The 21,402-nt window shown below is 39.8% G+C and overlaps 1 long non-coding RNA gene across 2 annotated transcripts in view; it reads left to right on the top strand.

The window, feature by feature from the left end:
- Positions 1 to 1,745: 1,745 nt before the first annotated feature.
- LOC135108451 (uncharacterized) overlaps positions 1,746 to 21,402 on the top strand; it is a 26,683-nt gene continuing 7,026 nt past the window's right edge. Inside the window, exons 1-3 of one of the 2 annotated variants that reach the window (XR_010272274.1) lie at positions 1,746 to 2,418; positions 10,606 to 10,751; positions 10,933 to 11,093. This is a non-coding gene — a long non-coding RNA (uncharacterized LOC135108451). The remainder of the gene's footprint in view (positions 2,419 to 10,605; positions 10,752 to 10,932; positions 11,094 to 21,402) is intronic. The other variant, XR_010272275.1, reaches the window with a different exon arrangement.

The raw sequence follows: 21,402 nt of genomic DNA, 5'->3' as shown, positions 1-21,402 counted from the left end.
CCGTCAAGGCCACTCGGTTTTTTACAGAGATCTTTCTTATTCACGCGTGGCTCAGCTGCCGTCTTACTTACACATCCGCGGCCATTCAGCCTTTCCTTCGTAGTATTGTAAAAGGAAACCTGATGACGGCCTTTGTCGTTCCTCTCCTCACCTTCCTGCTCGTCATAGTTCTGGCATTCTCTCTCTCGTGCCGTGTGAACAATTATTGTACACTGTGAGGAAAAAATAATAAATCTGCATGTGTGCGTTCTTTTCTGTGCATAGTCCCTGAATTTCAAGTGCTGTTGTCATGTGAAGACCAAAGATATTTCGAAGGTTTATTCCAAGAGTGGTGCAATCAATACAGCTGAACATTATAATCATGTGTGTGTGTGTGTGTGTGTGTGTGTGTGTGTGTGTGTGTGTGTGTGTGTGTGTGTACAATAGCGTGGGAGGAATTTTGCCTATATAATGTACTACTTTTACTTTTTTTTTTTTTTTGTTTCATGGTTTGCTGGCATTAGTTTTTTTTTTTTTTTTTTTTTTTTTGCATTTCTCATGATTGTGGTAAGAATGAGTCGAGTTGAGCAAGGATGGTGTACGTGAAATGCACCAATTTATCGTCAAAATTTGATACGCATCCATAACAATCCCAATAATGAATTTGGCATAAATCATGATCTTTAATTATACATCATACAACTCACCTTACATGGAATGCGATAAAACTCCTCCGCCACTACATTACAATCCCAACGTAAACACGGACCATGAAAAAAAATGGCAAGGTGATTTCTTAAACGCGTATGATTGTCATTAGAAAGTGCAATTATCCATTATTTCCAAACACAAAACAATAATAACTGAAGTTTAAGGTAAAGGAAGAATAGAATAAAGTCATTTTTTTTGTTAAGTGGATCTGAATTTTTCTTCCACTAACGCTCAATGGAACACAAATATTTAAGCACATTTGAAATTTACTTGATGGATCTCCAGATGTGTGAGATCCCAAGCCGGCGTGCTTCAGAAGGCTGAGTGAGGGGTCGTGCAGGCGGATGCCGTCACTCCTAATGGTTTGCATATCACGCCACGCAGATTCTCCTGTGCTGCGTTCTTGACTTGATGTTATTTTATTTATTTATTTTTATTTTTATTTATTTATTTTTTTTTTTTAGGTAGTTTTTGATGCTAGTGTGTGTGTGTGTGTGTGTGTGTGTGTGTGTGTGTGTGTGTGTGTGTGTGTGTGTGTGTATGATGGGAGCCTGGATGGGTGGGAGTGTACGAATGTGTGAGAGAGAGAGAGAGAGAGAGAGAGAGAGAGAGAGAGAGAGGTGCAGATTTTATATCACAATACGTCTATATACAATTTCTAAGAATAGATACAAACTTAATTCTCAGGCACTGTGAAATATTGAAGCAGAGCTCATCAGAACTCTTATATTTTTAGCTGATTAAGTAAACCAGGCAGCTACTAACACACAATACAATAAGAATATTTCTCGTATAACTCGTTTCTTAGTTGCAGTAATTATGATGTAAAAAAATTATGATACATACCTAATAAAATTCTATACTATAATACTATACTAATACTATACGTACTATAATAAGGCAAATATAAGATAAGCACAAAATGTATTAAACGTACATTTGTAATATTATAACTGAAACGTGTAATTTTGCCGGCAATTTTGGCTTCATGATGATACTGAAAATTTTTTTATTTTCTATGGAATACCGCTGGGAAATCTCCATTTTGTATCGAATATTCCGAGTTTCTTGGATATGAAGTGAGGTCACTCTTGCGAAAGACAAGTCTTAATACGCAATGTATATTTCCAAATTATGTATGTTTAGAGGCAAAAAAAGAAATTTGGCTTGTATCCTACGTAGTACATTATGTTTAAATAAGTCATGATGGTGTTGACACAGGGCTGCTTAGGAGGGCTGGGATGGAGGGAAGGCGACAACGAGGCGACCAGCGGCGTCACGTCACTGGATGTTGTTTCTTGGCAGCTTGTAGTGGCGCGCTCGCTGCTTTGTGATTATACACAGTTTAAGTGAGATTCATACATCTGAATTAGAACCGTAAACAGAAAACTGAACAGTGTTAATATGAAATTATATTCAATTATTTTATTGTGGTATTCAAAGGTTGCTTTTCAGCGATATTCGACAGGCCGAGTGAACTAGACAAGCAAAGACCGAGAAGGATGTGGGGCCCCACTGGGAGGGTTGGTGGACATGGGTAAATAGTTACGTTGCCAATAGATGGCGGGCTAATCGCAAACAGCTGATGGGCGGAGGTCAGGGGGCTTGTCTTGCCTGGACAGATGGCAAAGCAAAACAGACAGCGGTGCGATGAAGATGTGTCTTTCTATGATTTGTGTTCTTGAGTGCACGTGGAGACGGCAGACCTTCAGCTTGTAGGCGTAATCGGTGAGTGAGGTTTATTTGAGTAATAAACATCATGTGTGTGGAGTGTGTTGTAACGGCTTGGCGTGCCTCAGGACAGCGAGCGAAACTTTAGTGTTGGCCTTGCTAGTCTCTTACTAATTGTTGTTACACATGCTGTAATAACATAATTTCCTGCCGATTATAAGCAGGTGAATGTACTGCATAAATAAGTCGGTGTAATTACTGATAATTGTTGTCGTAAGCAGTAATTACTAATGGGTGTTGCTGCGTATATATATATCAATGTCTAAAAGAACTTTAGTAGCCTATCATGAAGCGTGTCCTTGAATCCCTTGTGTTAACCTGTTCATCGTTTTATTTTACCGCTATTTCCTCGGGACTAACAATGGTGGTTCTCTCTCGTGCGTTGATGCAGGTTTACGATCAGATGTTTGTGGCACCTCACTGCCTCGGTTTCTAGTCACATTTCATTGTGCCATATCCTAAAGATTTTTTTTTTCTTTTGGTTCTTTAACGATACTTGAAGGTTTTGTTGTGCCGTTGTCTTAGTAAATGGCTGGAGACTAGAACTCACCCGTGCTGTTATACACTTAACAAGTCGTCAAGCAGTGCCAACCTATGCTTGCTAAGAACAGCTATAGTGGAGACATCTTGCAAGGGTCATCATGGGAAACCGAACACATTAGGGAGAGGAGTAAAGGTGAAGAAAGGGCTGCTTGGGTTAGTTTACTGAAGCGTCACTACCGCTGGTAGTATCAGAATACCTTGAAATGAGTACAGATGATACCGAATCACTGAGCTGCATTTACCCGAACAGTAAGACTCCAGTATTACATGTAATTCCAGATTGTCTGTACAACATATAATGAGATGTATACTTCCTTTTCTCCATAACTAACGTTAAATTCATTATGCTAAAGATTTCATTAATTGCATGTCCTGTGCTCCAGACTCGTGAAGCAGAATTCTTTGTGCCCGCCATACATAGACTAACAAAAATTTAACCCATTCAGAGTTGACTTGTAATGTGATGTAATTGTGCAAACACAAGGACGGTCTTTATGATGTGAAGCAATTCATTCTAACAGTTTATTAGCTTAGTAGCCGTGTAGGCAACTTGTAACTCGAGTTCAGTTAATCAGTTGACCACGAAGCAGACGAGCGCTGTTGCGATATGAACTGGTATTCTTTCCATTACGAAATGACTTCTTGTAAGTTGAATTAAGAAGATTCAAGGGCAGTTAAAATTGCGGTTGTGGTATACTTCGATTTTTCTTATCTTACAAAAGGGTGGTTCACTCAACATCACGCAACTTTGGTAAATTACATACGACCACTTTTGATGCCTCAAAATCTGCATGATTTTTCTTACGTATCAAAGGAAATACTTGACAATTCTCTCAACATTACTGAATTTATTTTGATACACAGTTTTGTCTTAAGGCGTTGATACCAAAAATAGAAAACATGTTATCACTACGGGGAAAGACGAGCCATATTATATGCAAGCGTGTTCCACCAGCCTTACTATTTGTGCGTAAATACTCGTACCAGCCACGCTTCTCCCTAACCTCGGAAGACACCTTCGCTTTGCCTTCCTGCACACACCAGTGAGTCCAAAACTTTGTGATGTGAGGTGTGCCATGGTGATGTCAGGGAGTTTAAATCCTTTTGGCAATCTACCAAAATATGGTCTGCAGTCCTCGCGGAAGAGATTATGACGGAGTTCACACAAGATTTTTTAATTAATAAACAGTCTATAATGGACGAGATTATGTTACGCCATTTGACTCGGGTGGGATAGGTGGTGGAGAGAGAGTAGGAGCGCTTTAATGTCAGCCAGCTTCTGTATTAACATTAATTACGAGAGAGAGAGAGAGAGAGAGAGAGAGAGAGAGAGAGAGAGAGAGAGAGAGAGAGAGAGAGAGAGAGAGAGAGAGAGAGAGACTATATAATTGTGATTATCCAAAGTGTGGGCAGTAAATTCTGGCACTGTTGATTATTTATCTTAATATCAGCAGTAAAATATTTACACACAGTAAATTCACACATTCATTACAAGATCTAAGACGTAAGAGCTCCGGGACTTTTTGCCTTTATGTACCGTACAGCAACCACACCACAATGTCCGCGCCAAGGTGTTCCGCCAGGTGTGCTGTCCCCACTCAGTAATATGTACCATCTGGTGATTCCAAATTTAAGTTTGCATGAACATGGAGAGAATAAGCAATTTATCCGAAACTTCGACCACTTGACTACTTGTGTGATTATGGTGAGGTATTTGTGCAGGAGACGGGATATCTATGTTCCGATGCTATACAATGATGTTTTTTGAGAAAGTCCACATTTTAGAAGAGATCGATCACTGAATAATTTTCGTGGTAATGCTCAAAATGTGTCAAAGTACTTTCGCCATAATACTTTTAGTACCAAAAATCTAACGGCATACATCAGTGATGGCATAACGTCTGTTTCAGATCAGTAAGTCCATTTTAACCTCACACAGTGTCTGATGGGCAATGAGAATGAGTAGATTGTGCTAGGGTGTTGCGCAAGCACATATAGGTAATCTCCAAATCCAAGGATAACAGCAAACATTGTGTAAAATATCTCCCAGTATAATAACAAACTGCCAAGTAGAGCGCAAACCCCACAGCCCAGAGGCCAGCCGTTGACTGGGAGGCACGCGTGACGTCACCTAAGGAGTAATCGAAAAAAAAAAGGTGAACGAGAGGCGTCGTACATATAAATTAAGTGTATAAATGATAAATAATGGTAATAACGAGAACAATAGGAAAAGGAAAATTAACTTGTATATATATGGACATCCTATCATAAGATGACGATACAACAATATAAACAGAGCACACCGCTACGTCCAGCCGTCCAGCTACGTCTTGAACATCCTACCGACTAAAATGTAGGTGTTTAGAGACGGTTCGCTCCAGCGGCACAACTCACACCCCCAGGCTGTGTATCTCAATGTGGGAGGCGGCGCGGCAAGACTTGCTCCTGATAAGCTGCAAGCTGCTTCGCCGGGAATATTTGGACGGTTATTTTCCCTCACATGAGAAAGCGTTTATATCTCAGTGCATTTCCCCTAGATGGGCAAAACAATGATTATATATATATATATATATATATATATATATATATATATATATATATATATATATATATATATATATATATATATATATATATATATATATATATATGGTAAACTCTGGAACTCCATGCCGGCTTCTGTATTTCCACTTCCTATGACTTTAATTCCTTCAAGAGGGAGGTTTCAAGACACTTATCCTTCAATTTTTGACTACCGCTTCTAGGACTGGCATCTCTGGGCTTTTTTTTTTTTATTGTATTTTTGCTGCCCTTGGCCAGTGTCCGTCCTACATAAAAGAAAAAGAAAAAAAAAGAAAAAAAAAAAATATATATATACGAGTATATATATATATATATATATATATATATATATATATATATATATATATATATATATATATATATATATATATATATATATATATATATATATATATATATATATATATATATATATATATATATATATATATATAACACATTTTACGAAAAGTCCTATTATATGGTGTATTTCATTGCAATTATATTTGTTATTTCCTAATATTTGATAGATTTAAGATGTTACTTGTATGTTGAAGTGATGACTTTAAAAGGTTATTTTTATCGGGTATTAGAAAATTTTATTCAGAAATGTCTTTTTTTTTTTTTTATTATATACTAAGATACAACTTGAGCCGGTACTCGGCATCACAACGCCGTGGTCCACCGGCTCAGCTTTAATGTAAATACACTGATATCCTGGAACACATAATGCTGTTTCTATTGAGGAGGCGGGACTGCCTCATTGCTCGTCATTTTCCGCGGCGTAGTTTTTACCATAGGTGTGTGTGTGTGTGTGTGTGTGTGTGTGTGTGTGTGTGTGTGTGTGTACCCGCAAAGTAAGAATGAATAGATTCTTCATCATCAGCATTACAGTCATCAGCACCAGCAGCACAATTCACTGCTGGGCAATGGCCTCCGCCATCCTCTTCCCTGGGCCATGCCGCTGTTTCTACCACTTTCAAATTTGTCCGGGAACTGTTTGTCTTGTGTTTCACCTAATGTCTTGTCACGCTCCACTTACTATCTCTTGGTGTCCAGTCAGTCAGTGTTTCCTCCTTTTTTTTTTTTTTTTTTATTGTGTGTGTGTGTGTGTGTGTGTGTGTGTGTGTGTGTGTGTGTGTGTGTGTGAGAGAGAGAGAGAGAGAGAGAGAGAGAGAGAGAGAGAGAGAGAGAGAGAGAGAGACCTTACATGTCTTTCAATCTCCATTTTTGCTATGGAGTACTTGTATCACGTCTTCTTTTTCGCGAAGGTTCATTCAAATTAAGCAAGTATCATTCAGTGTTACCGTTGCACCAAATGCTTTAAATGTTTTTCTTTGTGCGTACTCTTATTGCATTTTCACGACCTTTATTTAGTAATTGTATATCTTCTCTGCACGGAGTACACAAGTTCGTGCGTGTGTGTGTGTGTGTGTGTGTTGATATGATATGAATGGCACTCCGAAACTTATAAACATTGATTGATGATATATTCGTTGCTATAATTCTAGTCCTGCACGATTATGAACTCTGTTAAAGTTGTGCATTTACGTATATGTGAAAAGTTGTGATTCTTAACAGGTAAGCATTTTTCATGGCTAGGCTGTTATCCATTATGTTATGTTTTTTTTTTTTTCCATGTACTTCTTGATATCAAAATTACTTGCAGGATTTTTTTTTTTTTTGTGTGTGTCCCGTTCTTATGTATATGTACGAATAATAGAGAAAAGAAATAGACCTGTAGGAGAGGGCAGACGAAAGAAAAGAACACAGCCAGATGTAGGTCTCCTGTCTGGAGCATTACGCGCTCCTTCTCTGCCTGTGAGGTGAACCATACTGAAGGTTGTATATGGTCGAGGATTAACAAGTCTAGCAAACGCTATTAATTTTGGGGAATATCACCAGCAAAGATATTACCCTTAATTGTATGAAAAATAATTTCCTTGATTTTTTGTGACACTGATTTCTTTTTTTTTTCTTTTTTTTTTTTTTTTTGCTCTGTTTCATGAGTGTCGTTTCTTTGTGGTCTTTCAAATAATTCGGAGCGAAATACTGTGGTGTGTTTCGACGAGTAGTAAATTCCATATGGCTCACAACGAAATTATATCTAGCCAGGTCTCGGTTTGTCTGTCCTGACTAGCTGACGCATGTTGCAGAAAGGAAAGCCGCTGTATTTGTGGAGGATGATTTTCATCGAGGCACAGAATCAGTCAGCTGTAGCGTGCTAAGAAAGGAATATCCATCTCTTAAGACAATTTTATAAAACGCAGGTCACTGGAAAAAAAAAATGTAAAGATTTGAGAAAATGTATTGTAGATGAATACAGTTTAGCTTTAATCAAGTGTGTCAAAGCTCTAAGTAAAAGTGAATAAATATATCGTCACTTATTCAGTGAGTGGCGTAATTCTAAGATATGAATAAAAACGGAAGAGTCAGCATGAGAAATACTGACAAAAAGATACGTAAAGGCGCCAAACCTTTTATTTAGTACACAGCTGACGAAGGCGCTACATAAAAAAGCCTAATTGCCTTTAATAGGCATCTCATTTAAATGTATTGATGGAAAAATATCCTCTCCAAAGAAACAAGCCTGTCTGGGTGGTGGCACGAACCAAGCCCGCTCCACAACACTGAGCCACAACTCCCGGAAAGACTACATCAATAAAAAGAGGATAAAGTTTTCAAGCTTAAGTATAATCATATTTCACTCTTTCAATAGTACCAGTCACTGGTACTATGCATCAATGTTCTATTTTGTCCTGGCAAGGAAAAGAGACCTGAGCGATGACATTAATCTAAGACTCAAGTCCAAGCGCCCTCTGGTGTGAACGGAATACAAGTAACAAAGGAAACAGGAAGGTGGTGCGAGGGTCGATGTGTGCTTGGCCAGCGTTGGGTGAGCGTTAAAGAGGGCGAGGGATCGTCACTTGCTGTCATAAGAGGAAGAGAGAGAAAAGCAAATAGACGTGCTGAGGGACATACTATGTACTTAGGTAATCTGAAAAGGAAATAGCGAGGAAGGTCTGCGCTCGGTTCGGAACGGTGGTGCGAGGATAAAGGGTGATGGATGGGACAGCGGCATTACCAGCATTAGCAATGGATGCAAACGCTAAATTGGCGAGAAAATTCTGCTTGAATGTGTACGTAACGCGAGAGGCAAAACTGAAAATAAAGAAAAAAATTAAAATGAAATAGAACGAATGCTATAGCCTTTTATGTAACACTGCTGCAGTTCGTAACAAAATTTGTGTAAACTCAATACGACGCCCATCGGTTTTAGGTTTCAAGGAAAATACGAGTATAAATGGGAGTAATTCATGAAGAAAGACTCGGCGTTTGTTTTCTTACCTTATGCCGTGTTCATGAGAAACGCTCAGGTCTCAGGTCGCCAAGATAATGCGGGTTCCTAGAAAAAAAAGGACGTGGGGACCGAAGTATTGTTAAAAATGTTTAGAAGAACAAATCATTGTGAAATAAAAGTAAACCTAAATACTTCCACACGATCACTCTTCCATCACCAGCTTTGGATATATTCACACGTTCCTCCAATCGTAAATCTCAAACAGACGTATTGTGTTCGTACTGAAGCAATAACTCACGGTGTTAGCGGCATCAGCGATTTTTGCAGGCACAGGCTGAAAATGATTCATAGAATAATGATGAAACCTAATGCAAAAATTTATAGCCCTAAGCCGAGAAAAGCCTGTTGTGGTGAGGCAATAGCCAGGATCATCTGTTTATTGTAGGATTTTCCTGACGCTTTTTCCCTTCCCTAGAAGTGATCAGTTGTTGCGTTACTAAAGTTTAGCATTTTATCTGACGCGAGCGCTTTCATCAATACTTGATCTTTGTTGTGTGACCTTGATGTTACAATGTTGAAGATAATCTCAATGTTAATACCAAACAAATACTACAAAAAACAAGACCAGCAAAATGTTGCCGAAGTGATAGTCTGTCATCGTCACCATTTTAAAGGAATTACTATGATGCAAATTTTGGAATGAACATAATGCACATCTTGCCTCGCGTATAATACATTGTGAATCGGTTACCCAGTTGGTTCACAGATGCCACTTAGGTTACTATCAACTAAGAGGGACTGTCTGCATGAGTGAGACAGAATTGCCCGTGGCCGTCCCATGGGATCCCGCCAGCCAATAGCTGCCTGTTGCTGTCGCAGGGACCAGGGGCGGGAGGGGGGATATCCTGCGTCCCGTTGGTTGCTGAAAACGTTATTCGTGACGGAAGGTTCATTTCCAGAATAACCGACAGGACATTTTATCGCCTACATAGCAGGCTGATGATGTCTTCACTAACAAAATCAAAGTATCATCTAACAGTTACTAGATTAACATAGAGTAAATCCAGAAGTTAGGCGTTCTGAGACGTCTCCGCCAGCTTTTCTCACCCCCCCAGCTGCTAACTCTGTACAAGGGCCTTATCCGTCCATGTATGGAGTATGCTTCACATGTCTGGGAGGGTTCCGCTCATACTGCTCTTCTAGACAGGGTGGAATCAAAAGCTTTTCGTCTCATCAACTCCTCTCCTCTAACTGACTGTCTTCAGCCTCTCTCTCACCGCCGCAATGTTGCATCTCTAGCTGTCTTCTACCGCTATTTTCATGCTAACTGCTCTTCTGATCTTGCTAACTGCATGCCCCCCCTCCTTCCGCGGCCTCGCTGCACAAGACTTTCTTCTTTATCTCACCCCTATTCTGTCCACCTCTCTAACGCAAGAGTTAACCAGTATTCTCAATCATTCATCCCTTTCTCTGGTAAACTCTGGAACTTCCTGCCTGCTTCTGTATTTCCACTTTCCTATGACTTAAATTCTTTCAAGAGGGAGGTTTCAAGAGACTTATTCATCAATCTTTGACTACTGCTTTGACCCTTTTATGGGACTGGCATTTCAGTGGGCTTTTTTTTTTTTTTGTTGGATTTTTGTTGCCCTTGGTCAGTGTCCTTCCTACATAAAATAAATAGATAAATAAATAAAAGTACGTGTTAAGGCCACAGAACACAAAATGGGTGGGGTCGAGCATCGGACACTGCTAAATCCGCTGTTCATCGTGCCTTTCAGCTTTGGTCGCGCAGCAGGGAAGTGAGGTACGGTGACCAGCACTACCAACATGAGGTGAATGTGGTGATTGGGAGTGTCGTGGTGATTACGCCTGAGAGATTGGTTTGCCACCATTGGTCGATCAGAGACCAAGGAAAACAATTGAGGTAGGAAGTTAAAGTGCTCGGCGTGCTCTGTTAAGATCAATAAAATACCACGAAGAATTTTTATATCCTCTGGTTCTTGCATCCAACTCCCCTCTGTATTATTCACATTCAAGGAAGAAATATGTGTCCAAAACTTATTTGTCTTCCTGGAATCCCTTCCCGCCGCCTCGCTCTCCTGCAGGGAAAGACAAAGTGTGGCAAGGCGAGGCGGGGTAGAGTTGGAGGCCCAAGTGGAGGCGGCTCAGGGAGAGGAATGGAAGACAGACATAAATGCGAATAGGAAGGAAGAGAAAGATATTATACAACCAGCACGTTTTGAGAACCGCTGACTTAGTGACTGAGGCAAGTGGAATGTACTTTTATTTGGGAGAGATTTATCATCTGCCCATTGATTTTTCTATGTTCTTATTTTTTTCATCATTTGTTACTATTATTATTATTATTATTATTGTTGTTATTATTATTATTATTATTATTATTATTATTATTATTATTATCATCATTATTATCTTTTATTTGACTGGATGATTGATTTACATGCAATTTCAATTATATCTTATGGGTTGATGATGGTCAGTCTTCGGTCAGGTGAGAGAATGGTCTGCCAGCAAGCGTTTTTTTTTTTTGTCCTCTTCCTTAAACACACACACACACACACACACACACACACACACACACACACACACACACACACACACACACACACACACACACACACACACACACACACACACACACACACACACACACGATGCCCCAAATTCCCTCCGTCAGTTCAGTCTGCGGGTGGCTGGTCGTTGTGCTCTTTAGCTTCACGCCACTCCTCAGAGGCATTCTCGCCCCCTTTAGTGCCACAGCTTTAGGATATTCAAGAAAACAGCCACACAGATGCTGATGTAGAATGCATCTCGCTAACTTATTTTACTCCATCTCGTTTCCTACAAGCCAACCTCGCCTGTCTATTTGCCATCCTAGCCTTGCAGTACCTCACCTTTACCATCACTAACTTGTCTCCCTGACTAAATCACCTTAGCCAACTGCTACTTTTCCACCTTGGCTCAATCATTACACCTGTTCCTCATAATGCCTTGTACCCCGTCCCTCCCTCCCTCCACATCGCCATCCCGTCTAATCTTCATCTTCCCCGAGGAAAGAGATCATCTTCCATCTTCTTCATAACTCGCCGTGCCAGTTTCGTTCTCTTTGCTCGCATGTTCATTTTTGCTCAATATATTTCGCTTCCTATTGACACACAACGCCGGTTCGCTTCTACCACGTTCCGAATTAGGTTACATCATTCATTCATTCGTCGTTACGTCATCATGCATTGTTTCAGCACAACTATTTTGTTTTATATAAATGTTTTGTCTGTCCTATCAATAAAATGGATACTATGTGGTTGTTATAATTGATTTAATCTCTCATGTGTAGTTTTCAGTTATATGCGGTTTTTGTTGTTCTTACAAAGTCACCTTTATAGTTCAGGAAATTCCTTGGTACTTATTTTTTCGAAGTCAAACATGATTTATCGAGTGTCCCCTTTGTTACTCTCACACCTGGTGTCATTTATTGTCGCGTCAGTGCGTTCCAGCAGAAAATCACAGAAGCAATGCATTCTTCTCTTACTGGTCTTTGTTCATTCTGTAACTCTTCTGGCACCACTTTACGGAAAAGATTAATGGCATTTATGATATATACTCATACATCAGCGGTTGCTTGAGTTAGGAAAACACTACTGGACTTCCATAGCAAATTTTGAAACACCTAATTGCCCTTCTTACCGTGTGTGTGTGTGTGTGTGTTTGTGTGTGTGTGTGTGTGTGTGTGTGTGTGTGTGTGTGTGTGTGTGTGTGTGTGCGTGCGCGCGCGTGTGCGTGCGTACGTGCGTACGTGCGCGCGCTTGCACCAGGGCCTTCGTCCTAAGATCCAGACATTATCCCAAAGTTGTTTACCTGTGCGTGGCGCTTCAATTAAAATCTAAGTTGTGTCTCGCCACAATTAAGACTGGAACGCTTGGTATTCTGTATTTATCTGGAAAGTGTCACTACGCTGTGACCAATTACATGTTTACTTGTCCCGTTATTAAAAAAAAAAATACATATATATTTTAGCGTCAACGGAGAGAACAAACTAGAATGTCAGGCCACAGGAAAAAGGTCGCCCATCCGGCTGATGGATGGCCGCCGCCCTGCACCATCCCTCGTCGACAAATTACACGTCTTGCCTCTTTATTTGCTTATTAATTCCTTTCATTTGTATGGAGGGAGGCGGAGTTTGCGCTAATTTATCGCCGTCATTAGTAACCTGATTTATAGAGGAAATCCACCCAAGAGAGAAAAAGAGTAAGAGAGTCTTGGAAATCAGTGCCGAGGCGAGGCATGTGATCCCAGAGTGACGTGAACATGAATATAAAGGTTTATAAAAGGCGTGTCGCTTTTTATATGTAATGCAGTGCAACTATATATCAATGTGTATCTCATATACTATGTATACATTTTGTCATCCGCAGTTTCGAATAGTAACCTGGGTCCTTATGTTAAAAATTCAACTTAAAATTATCATTTCCGTGAACTGCAGTCTCGATGGCTTGGGCCCCGCGTGAGCAGCGATTAATGGGAGTTTGCACGTAGCATCGTTTAATTTAGGAATGCTCCTAACTGCTTTCCATTATGGGATAATTACATGGCAGTTACGAGGCTGCATGTGCTACAATGGTTAGGAGTGTGTGTGTACCAAGCATATTCAGGTTTATCCTACTTTAGTGAAAAGTAGAAACGACTTGGCTAAGAACGTTGATTCTGTAATAAAAACCAACATTTTGTCCTATTAATTGTAATTTCGGTAATGAACTGGAAGGTGGTAATTATTTGTAAAGTTATAGTTATTAGAGTTGCAAATAAGGCGGTGTGTGTGTGTGTGTGTGTGTGTGTGTGTGTGTTCAGGTGCAACCAGATTACACACACACACACACACACACACACACACACACACACACACACACACACACAGAGAGAGAGAGAGAGAGAGAGAGAGAGAGAGAGAGAGAGAGAGAGAGAGAGAGAGAGAGAGAGAGAGAGAGAGAGAGAATGGGCTGCAATGAAAATATTAGTCTGCATGATCAATTATTTGGTTACTACAATGTTCTCACACCAATTAAACACTTAACATGGGAAGGAGTGAAGGTAACCAAGTTTTGATAGTGAGAATCTTGCCGACCGAGTTTTTCTTTTTTCTGTTCCCGGTGTATGAATATATCATTTTTATTGAGTGCCTTCGTTACTTGCAGTATTGACGATCTTCATTTAGCTTTTGAAGAAAAAAATCTGCTTGCTGCTAAATTTCTTAAATATATCGTGTACTCGGCTGAATTTGCCTCTTGCAAGTATAGGGTATAATTTCGACTGACCCCTGCCAACCAAAAGCATAATCAGTTTCTTAGAACCCTTTCTCATTCCAGGATCATTCAGATGAATTAAGAGTAATCATACACACATCACAGTCAAAGGGTAAATAATAATTATCCACAAAATCCCATGATGATGCTTTGAACATAAAGCTCCCTGTATGATATATTGAACAATTCAACCTTCAGCTCGCTTTTTTTCATTATAATTTCTTGTTGATATAAATTGTTATAAATTCTTGAACCCTTTGTGAAGATTTATAAATTATCCAAAAGCTAAGTTTAGATCCCCAGTTTTAAAAACTCAGCCACAGTGCGAGACTGAATGAGAATGGCTGTGCCACTACACATAATAATTGATTGCGATTTAACGAAAGCCATACGTCGAAGGCAAATGAATTAGGGCAATGATTTTCCTCACGAATTTATGCTAAACAGTGATTACACAAACGTAACATTTTTTTACGTAAGAGGACCTTTGGCCAATGGGAATAAAAAGGAAAACGAAAAACATACTGTAAGTGACGATTCCATCTGAGAACAGCCTTAAAGCATGTACAAAGCTACGTTGTGAAGTGTCTTGAAAGCTCCCCCTTGAAAGAGTTATAACTCTTAGGCAAGAGAAAATATAGAAGCAGGCGGGAAACTTCAGAGTTTATCAGTAAATGGAATGAAAGATTGCGAATACTGATTCAACTCTTGCATTATGGATGTGGACAGAATGGGGAAGAGACAAAACAGAAAGACTTGTGCAAAGAGGTTGTGGGAGGAGGGGAGACATGCAGCTAGCAAGATCAGAAGAGCAGTCCCTTCTCCTTCATTGCAGTTGCCTTTCAGAAGCTGGTAATGCAGCAGCACTGGTCACACAACATGGCAGCGAATTGTGATAATACCTATCATTATGTATCGACTTTAGGTTGTCACTGAAACCATTAATGGATTAAAAATGTAGTCCATGTGGGACTCGGCGCAGATTACCAAAAGCTGCCAGAGAACTTCCACCACCCAAGCGTCTAAGCCCTAAGGAAAGTGCTCCTCGCTCCATGCATGGGAGGCATTTTCCTACCTCGCTGGAATGACGTCAACACATGACTCAAAATGCACTACACGTCTTCACTTTGCGCTGCTCGTAAAAGGCAGCGCCGCGCGAGTGTGGCTTTCATTCTTATTTTAAGTTATTTGATGCATTTAATGGAAGAAAAGACGCGAGACAGAAACACTATTTTGCTCATGGTTTTCTCTCCTCCATCGTCCTGAAACGATGAGCCGCACTGCCACACCGCTGCTGCATCACACGCCTCTTGTGCTGTGAGCAATTATTAATTTCAAAATGTTTTACCACGCTTTCCTTGGTGCCAGGAATGGAGGGCTGGCCTGCCGCCGTGTTTGGTGCATCACTCACAAACATTTATAAAATATGCCTCTGGTAAATATGTAACATAAAATCCATATACGGTGTTATGATTGTTAAATCCAACACACGTTATCATACTGCGTGTTCATTGAGCTAAGGGTCTGACATAACCTAACACAGTGTATGAACGCTGTTCAGAGGCAATTAGCAGCCTTCTTTATCATTCACTCACTGGACTGGAATCATTTCTAGGAAAACCATTCAGTTGTAATACAATATATTCATTTGCTTCTCAATCAAATAAGCTACTAATGGCAGGAAATATATGTATATATGTAAACCTTGGTCGAACTGAACGCCACGAGGCCAGCAGGCAAGGCAACAGTATTGACAGAATTGTCACTATCGGCTCGGCAGGTAACTGCTTGGCCTTGAAGAGCTAATTCATATTGTTTGGTATTAAATAAAAAGGGCACATCTTCCCTCTAAACCGCTTAGTAGGGAAGGGGATACTGAAAGGGAAAGAGCAGACTGCTTATAGGGCATCTGGGAACACCACGGAAACTCTAAACATGCTGTATTCCGGCCCAGAACCAGACTTACCTTCTTCACGACGATACAGATTTTAGTAAGTTGACAGGGCAAACTCCCTTCGTTGCCGCCTTTGCCATTGCTATAGTAATCCATCGCTGGGATGCGCAAGTGTCGCCACTCAAGTATTAATTTGGATTTTTTTATGTATATTTAAACATGCGTGCTTATAAAATTTTATGAAAATTTTGTTCTTTGCATTTTATTCGTACAAAGGACTAGTGACAAACGTTAAGTTGGCAAATGCTTAATTGTCACAAATAAGTTTGTTGCATTTATTGCTTAGTTGGTTATAAGGCTGTCAAGAATGGAGGACTTCTTTATTCTGTTACTTGTGTCTCTTTGATAAGTGATACCTTAAGAAAGAATATCAATATTTACCTGTAAATTTCATAGGTGGAAGAAAAAAATTACAAACCTAAGTATGGGGACACTTTTTTTTTTTTTTACTGAACAAAATATACATTTTGTAAATCTAAGCTCTTTGACAAACAGACCGTTATCATATACTAATTTCTAGTCAAAAATTCCTTCACTTAAATTAAAGTAATGTCTATTCTCTTATTCGTAACGATACAATTTTTCTCCCGGTGACAAGTGATAGTGGTAGCCTTTCTTTAATACCAGCCACCCCTCGCACCATAAAACATGATTTATCTTGCTGAAGTCGACAGCGATTATGAGAAGTTCAGCAATATATTTTTTTTTTCTGGAAAATTATAAGTAATCCTTAGCAGTCTCATTATGTATTTGTAATCCTGAAGTCCACAGGAAAACCATTCTAATAGAGATAGGAAATGTTAAATTGTCTGCTGTAGAGCGTTTCCCGCCTTACACGAATACCTTTAAGCAGCATCCTTTGGAACATCTCCATTCTTAACAGTAAAACTTCAGTGTTAACTCAAGTGCATGAAGCAGCGAAGTATACGGCTGTGTAACATTTGCCTTGGCCGAAAACTTCTGCTTTCGACTTGCAACCAGTTTCATCACAACCATAGCCGTGCCTGCATCATCTCTTGGCGCATCCTATTACCGCGCTCCGCTGGGCTCAGCGTTCACCATCACTTTTTGCATGCATATTCTCTCTTGCTCCATCACTTTCACATGCATTTGAGACCTTCACATTGGCAGCTCTATTTGTTTTCCTTTGTGGCGAAAGTTTGCCTTATTATTCAATCGCTGAACTTTTGTACACTGCAACAAACTCTCTATTACACGCCTCACCTGCTCTTTCCAGTATATTTTGCCTTTTCTTTGCATACTTTTATTTCTATTTAGTGTGTGTGTGTGTGTGTGTGTGTGTGTGTTGGTTGGTTGGTTGGTGTGTCACGCGCGTGCTATTATCCTCTTCAGCTATAGAAAGATATTACTTTTAAAAATATTAGTCAAAGCTCACAAGCTTCGGTGGTGACAGGGCCTGTTCGCTATTTGAGGAGCAGTCAAGTTCATTACAAACCAATCTGTGTTGACGCACTGACGTTCCGCGGGAATGTTTAAAATGATAGTAAGTCCTAATGCACCCACTTTTTTTTTATTTTTTAAGCCTGACGGCGCTATATTGCTGGTAATTGAAACGCCAAAATTAAGTTAATCATTCAATTAACAAAAAAAAAAAGGTAACTAAGTGAAAAAGAGATGATGAACATTATTTAGAGGACTTTCGACTGTGTGTATCAAAACATGAAGGAAGTTAGTCTTGTAATAGTGACTAAAACTGTAGACGCCCCTAATAATGCCTCATCATGAAAGTTAAGATGATGAGACGCGACCACAGAAAGGAAAGTTACACTACTAGGGACGATATTCACAATTTCCCAGGTCTTCTAAGATGCCATTATCTCTCTCTCTCTCTCTCTCTCTCTCTCTCTCTCTCTCTCTCTCTCTCTCTCTCTCTCTCTCTCTCTCTCTCTCTCTCTCATTTCATCGTTCCATATGTTTTAACTAAACTTTTCTGCTTTCTTCCCGCAGTATCATTACTTAAGTTTTCGCCATCACAAGCGTTTTCTTAAACAGCCCTTTCAGCTTTATTTCTTGTTAAGCTCTGCCACCGCCATCTCCTCTAACCAAGACGAGGGAAGACAGATATATTTTTTGCCTACAAGTCTTATGAAGCATCTTTTACCGGTCTTTCTTTTCTTCTTTTTCTTTTTTCTTGCATCTGATTTAAATTTAATTACATAAAATGATGTGTAGTGAGCATTAATGTCCGTCGCTAAGATATGCAGTCAGTTGTTTTCATTATTAATGGTACTGCATAAAAGTGTATTGCTTCATTTATCCTGCGTATTATGTGTGCATATATGTTCATTATCCAAGTTTGGCTTCTCGGTTTTATTAAAGTCCCCTTTCTCCAGTTAAATTCATATCAGCTTGTTTGAATTTATTTTTCTTGATTTTTTTTCCTCCGCTTCTCATTGCGAGTTTTTAGGTCATAGCTTGAAATGCACCTTGTGGAGAAAAGCCTTGTTTAATGAAGGCGTCGAGAAAAGTGTTCTTTGCCTCATTTTCTGTAATTCTGTTTCCTCCTCCTCTTCCTCCTCCTCCTCCTCCTCCTCCTCCTATATTTTTTCAGCGATTATTCAAGTTAGAAATGAGAAATTAACAGCTAGTATTATATTACCAACGCTTTTTTCTTGCAATTTTTACGGATTTTGTAATATCATTAGTTTGTAATTTTCCTCCTTACACACATATTTACTTCAGAAATTAATCCTTCCTCACATTAACGTAGAATTTACGCAAATCTCGCGGCATTTATTCCGTCCATGAAGGTACAAATTTACTAAGTAAGAGCGACACGTCAGTTGGCGAAAAAAATCTAGGGAATGCTGACGCCTTCTGTAATAGTGTAAGTCTTCCCTCCTCAGCCACGCACATGTGTGGCATTTTTCAGCACACTGCTCGTCCCTTCTGTCAGTGTTTTTTTTTTTTTTTTCACTCTCTCTCTCCATTACGTTGTTGTGTTCCTATTGTCTCGCTTCTATACTCATTCAGACTCCTCATTAACTCCTCTTCTCTTCTTGTTGAACACTTTTTTACTCTATTGTCCTGAAGCGGAACATTTTTCATCACTACTTCTGCAGCCCTCCTTTGTAACGACACTCTCTCACTCCTACCGCGACTCTTAATCATCTCGCTTGTTGCATTGTTTTCCGCTTTAATCTTCCTCTTCTTGTTCTTTCACAGTTTGTCACTCATTCTGTCCCTCTCTGGTATTTTCATATCTCTTGCTCCTCTCACTTACACACACACACACACACACACACACACACACACACACACACACACACACACACACACTTTATTTGTCTTTCTTCCTGTGGTTGCTCGAGTGACAGGCGTGTTGAGAATCTTCCTATCGCTCTCAAGACACCTATTCTTTCCTCCCTTTTTCCTCCACTTTCTCCCGTGCACTCTGCGTTCCCCACTTTTTTCCTCTGTTCCCTCCTTTCACTTTTACATCTTCCTGCTCTCACTTTCTGTCCACCACTTCTCTCTCTATTTTTCAAGCGCTTTCCTTCTTCCGCTTTTTTTTTTTCGACACGTATTATTTTCTCACTTCCTTTTCCTCATTTCTTTCTTCCTCTTCCGCTCTGCAGGTCACGTGTTGCACATCTAATATTTCTTTCGGGGTCGCCCTTTCTTTCCATCTTAGTTTTTTTTCTGTCATGGACATTCAATTGCTGAAAATCTGAAGTCTTTTCGCCATTTTGAAATGTTTTTGTCGACGCCTGTGTGTGTCAATACATAGTACGTACATACAAACGAATCTTACACACACACACACACACACACACACACACACACACTAATGAAAAATATCGTACCAGATAGCCGGAGCTCCATTTCAGTTAACATATGCAAAAATGTTCGCCATAAAGATAAAGTTCGGCTTCTCCCCACTAAAGTTGCACGGCAAAGTTTGCATGCCCTTATCCTAATATTTATATTTCCCCAGAGTTGGTGAACCCAGGCTGGGGATGAACGGATTTTGATACCAAGCTAATCCTTTCTCCCCACACACACAAGCACCTTATTGAAAAATATATAAATGTGTATATATCACTGTCATTACCAAGGCAGATATTGCTCGATGTTCCTTTATTGTTGCTGCCTTGCCTGTATAAAGAAATACATCAGTAGGTACAAGATTTTGAAGTATTAGTTTTGGTCTCGCCAGTCTTGCCTCACTTGTATGATATTAGTTTAATCTAATCGTTTTGATCTGTAGTTTACCAGTATGTTATGTCTGGGGTTGTCGCCGTGGGAGTGTAACCTTCAATTCGTCGCACTTGTAGGGTTGTGTCGGAGCAGGCATGATAAAGACGCGACGAGTGTTTATAATAAGCCAGTGGTAGTTGCTCGCGTGGCCTCAAGAGTGAGGACAGGTGACGTGTATTTGTTAACTTCAGCTTATCATTACCTGTGGGAGCCATTTATTTCAGCAGGCGACAGGAACAGATCTGGCTCACGAAATCGGAATGTGTACCTGGCAAGCATCGATTGGTCAACACGACTGGCAAAGCAATACTGTGAACTCTACATAGTGTTCGACAACAGTTATATCGTTTGGCTCCTCGTGAAATGCAGCGTGTACATCGAAGTATCAATTTACGATTCACTCAATGCTATTACCTCCCCAATTATAGCATTGTTCAGTTTGTTTTCATTGCAAGATTCGAGTGCTTCATTTGTTCCAACATCATCATCATGATCATCGATGAGAGTATGGGGCAAGCTAATTCACTGCAGTAACTGGTATTCATCCTTTTTCTGCCCTCACTGCCCTTGTAACCTTCCTCCTCGCCTCCCTGCTGATGGTCGTTCATATTTTTTCTCTCCAGACCTCTCCTCACATATCCGTGTCTTCCTCCGCACACAGGTTGTCCTTCACAGTAGTGGTAATATTTGATTACGAACCTCACCACAAAATACGATACTAATAAATGAAAGTAGAGAAAACAGAGAAATAAGGGAATACTTTCTTGTTGAGAAGCAGACCAAAGGTGAAAATATTTTGTCTACAAATAAAAGGAAAAAAGAACATTAGTAGTTCACGTTATGCGGCAAACCGATGACAGACGGACAATAGGAGTGACAATGACAACCAGAGACAGGCAGGGAACTAGATTGTGCGATAAGTAAGAATTTTTCAAGGTGACCTGGAAGAGATGGGTAGCCAATAGAGATGAATGAAGATGGTGGTGATGATGTTGCATTAAGCTGAAATATATGAATTTATTTCCAAGGTGCAGCAATTCCAAGACAATATCAGTATTTTTATCTTATTCAGTTTGCGTTTG

The sequence above is a fragment of the Scylla paramamosain genome, chromosome 17 (genome assembly GCF_035594125.1).
Source record: "Scylla paramamosain isolate STU-SP2022 chromosome 17, ASM3559412v1, whole genome shotgun sequence".
Taxonomy (NCBI): Eukaryota; Metazoa; Arthropoda; class Malacostraca; order Decapoda; family Portunidae; genus Scylla; species Scylla paramamosain.
Note: the sequence above shows the minus strand (reverse complement) of the source record. Positions and strands in the feature narration are given on the sequence as shown.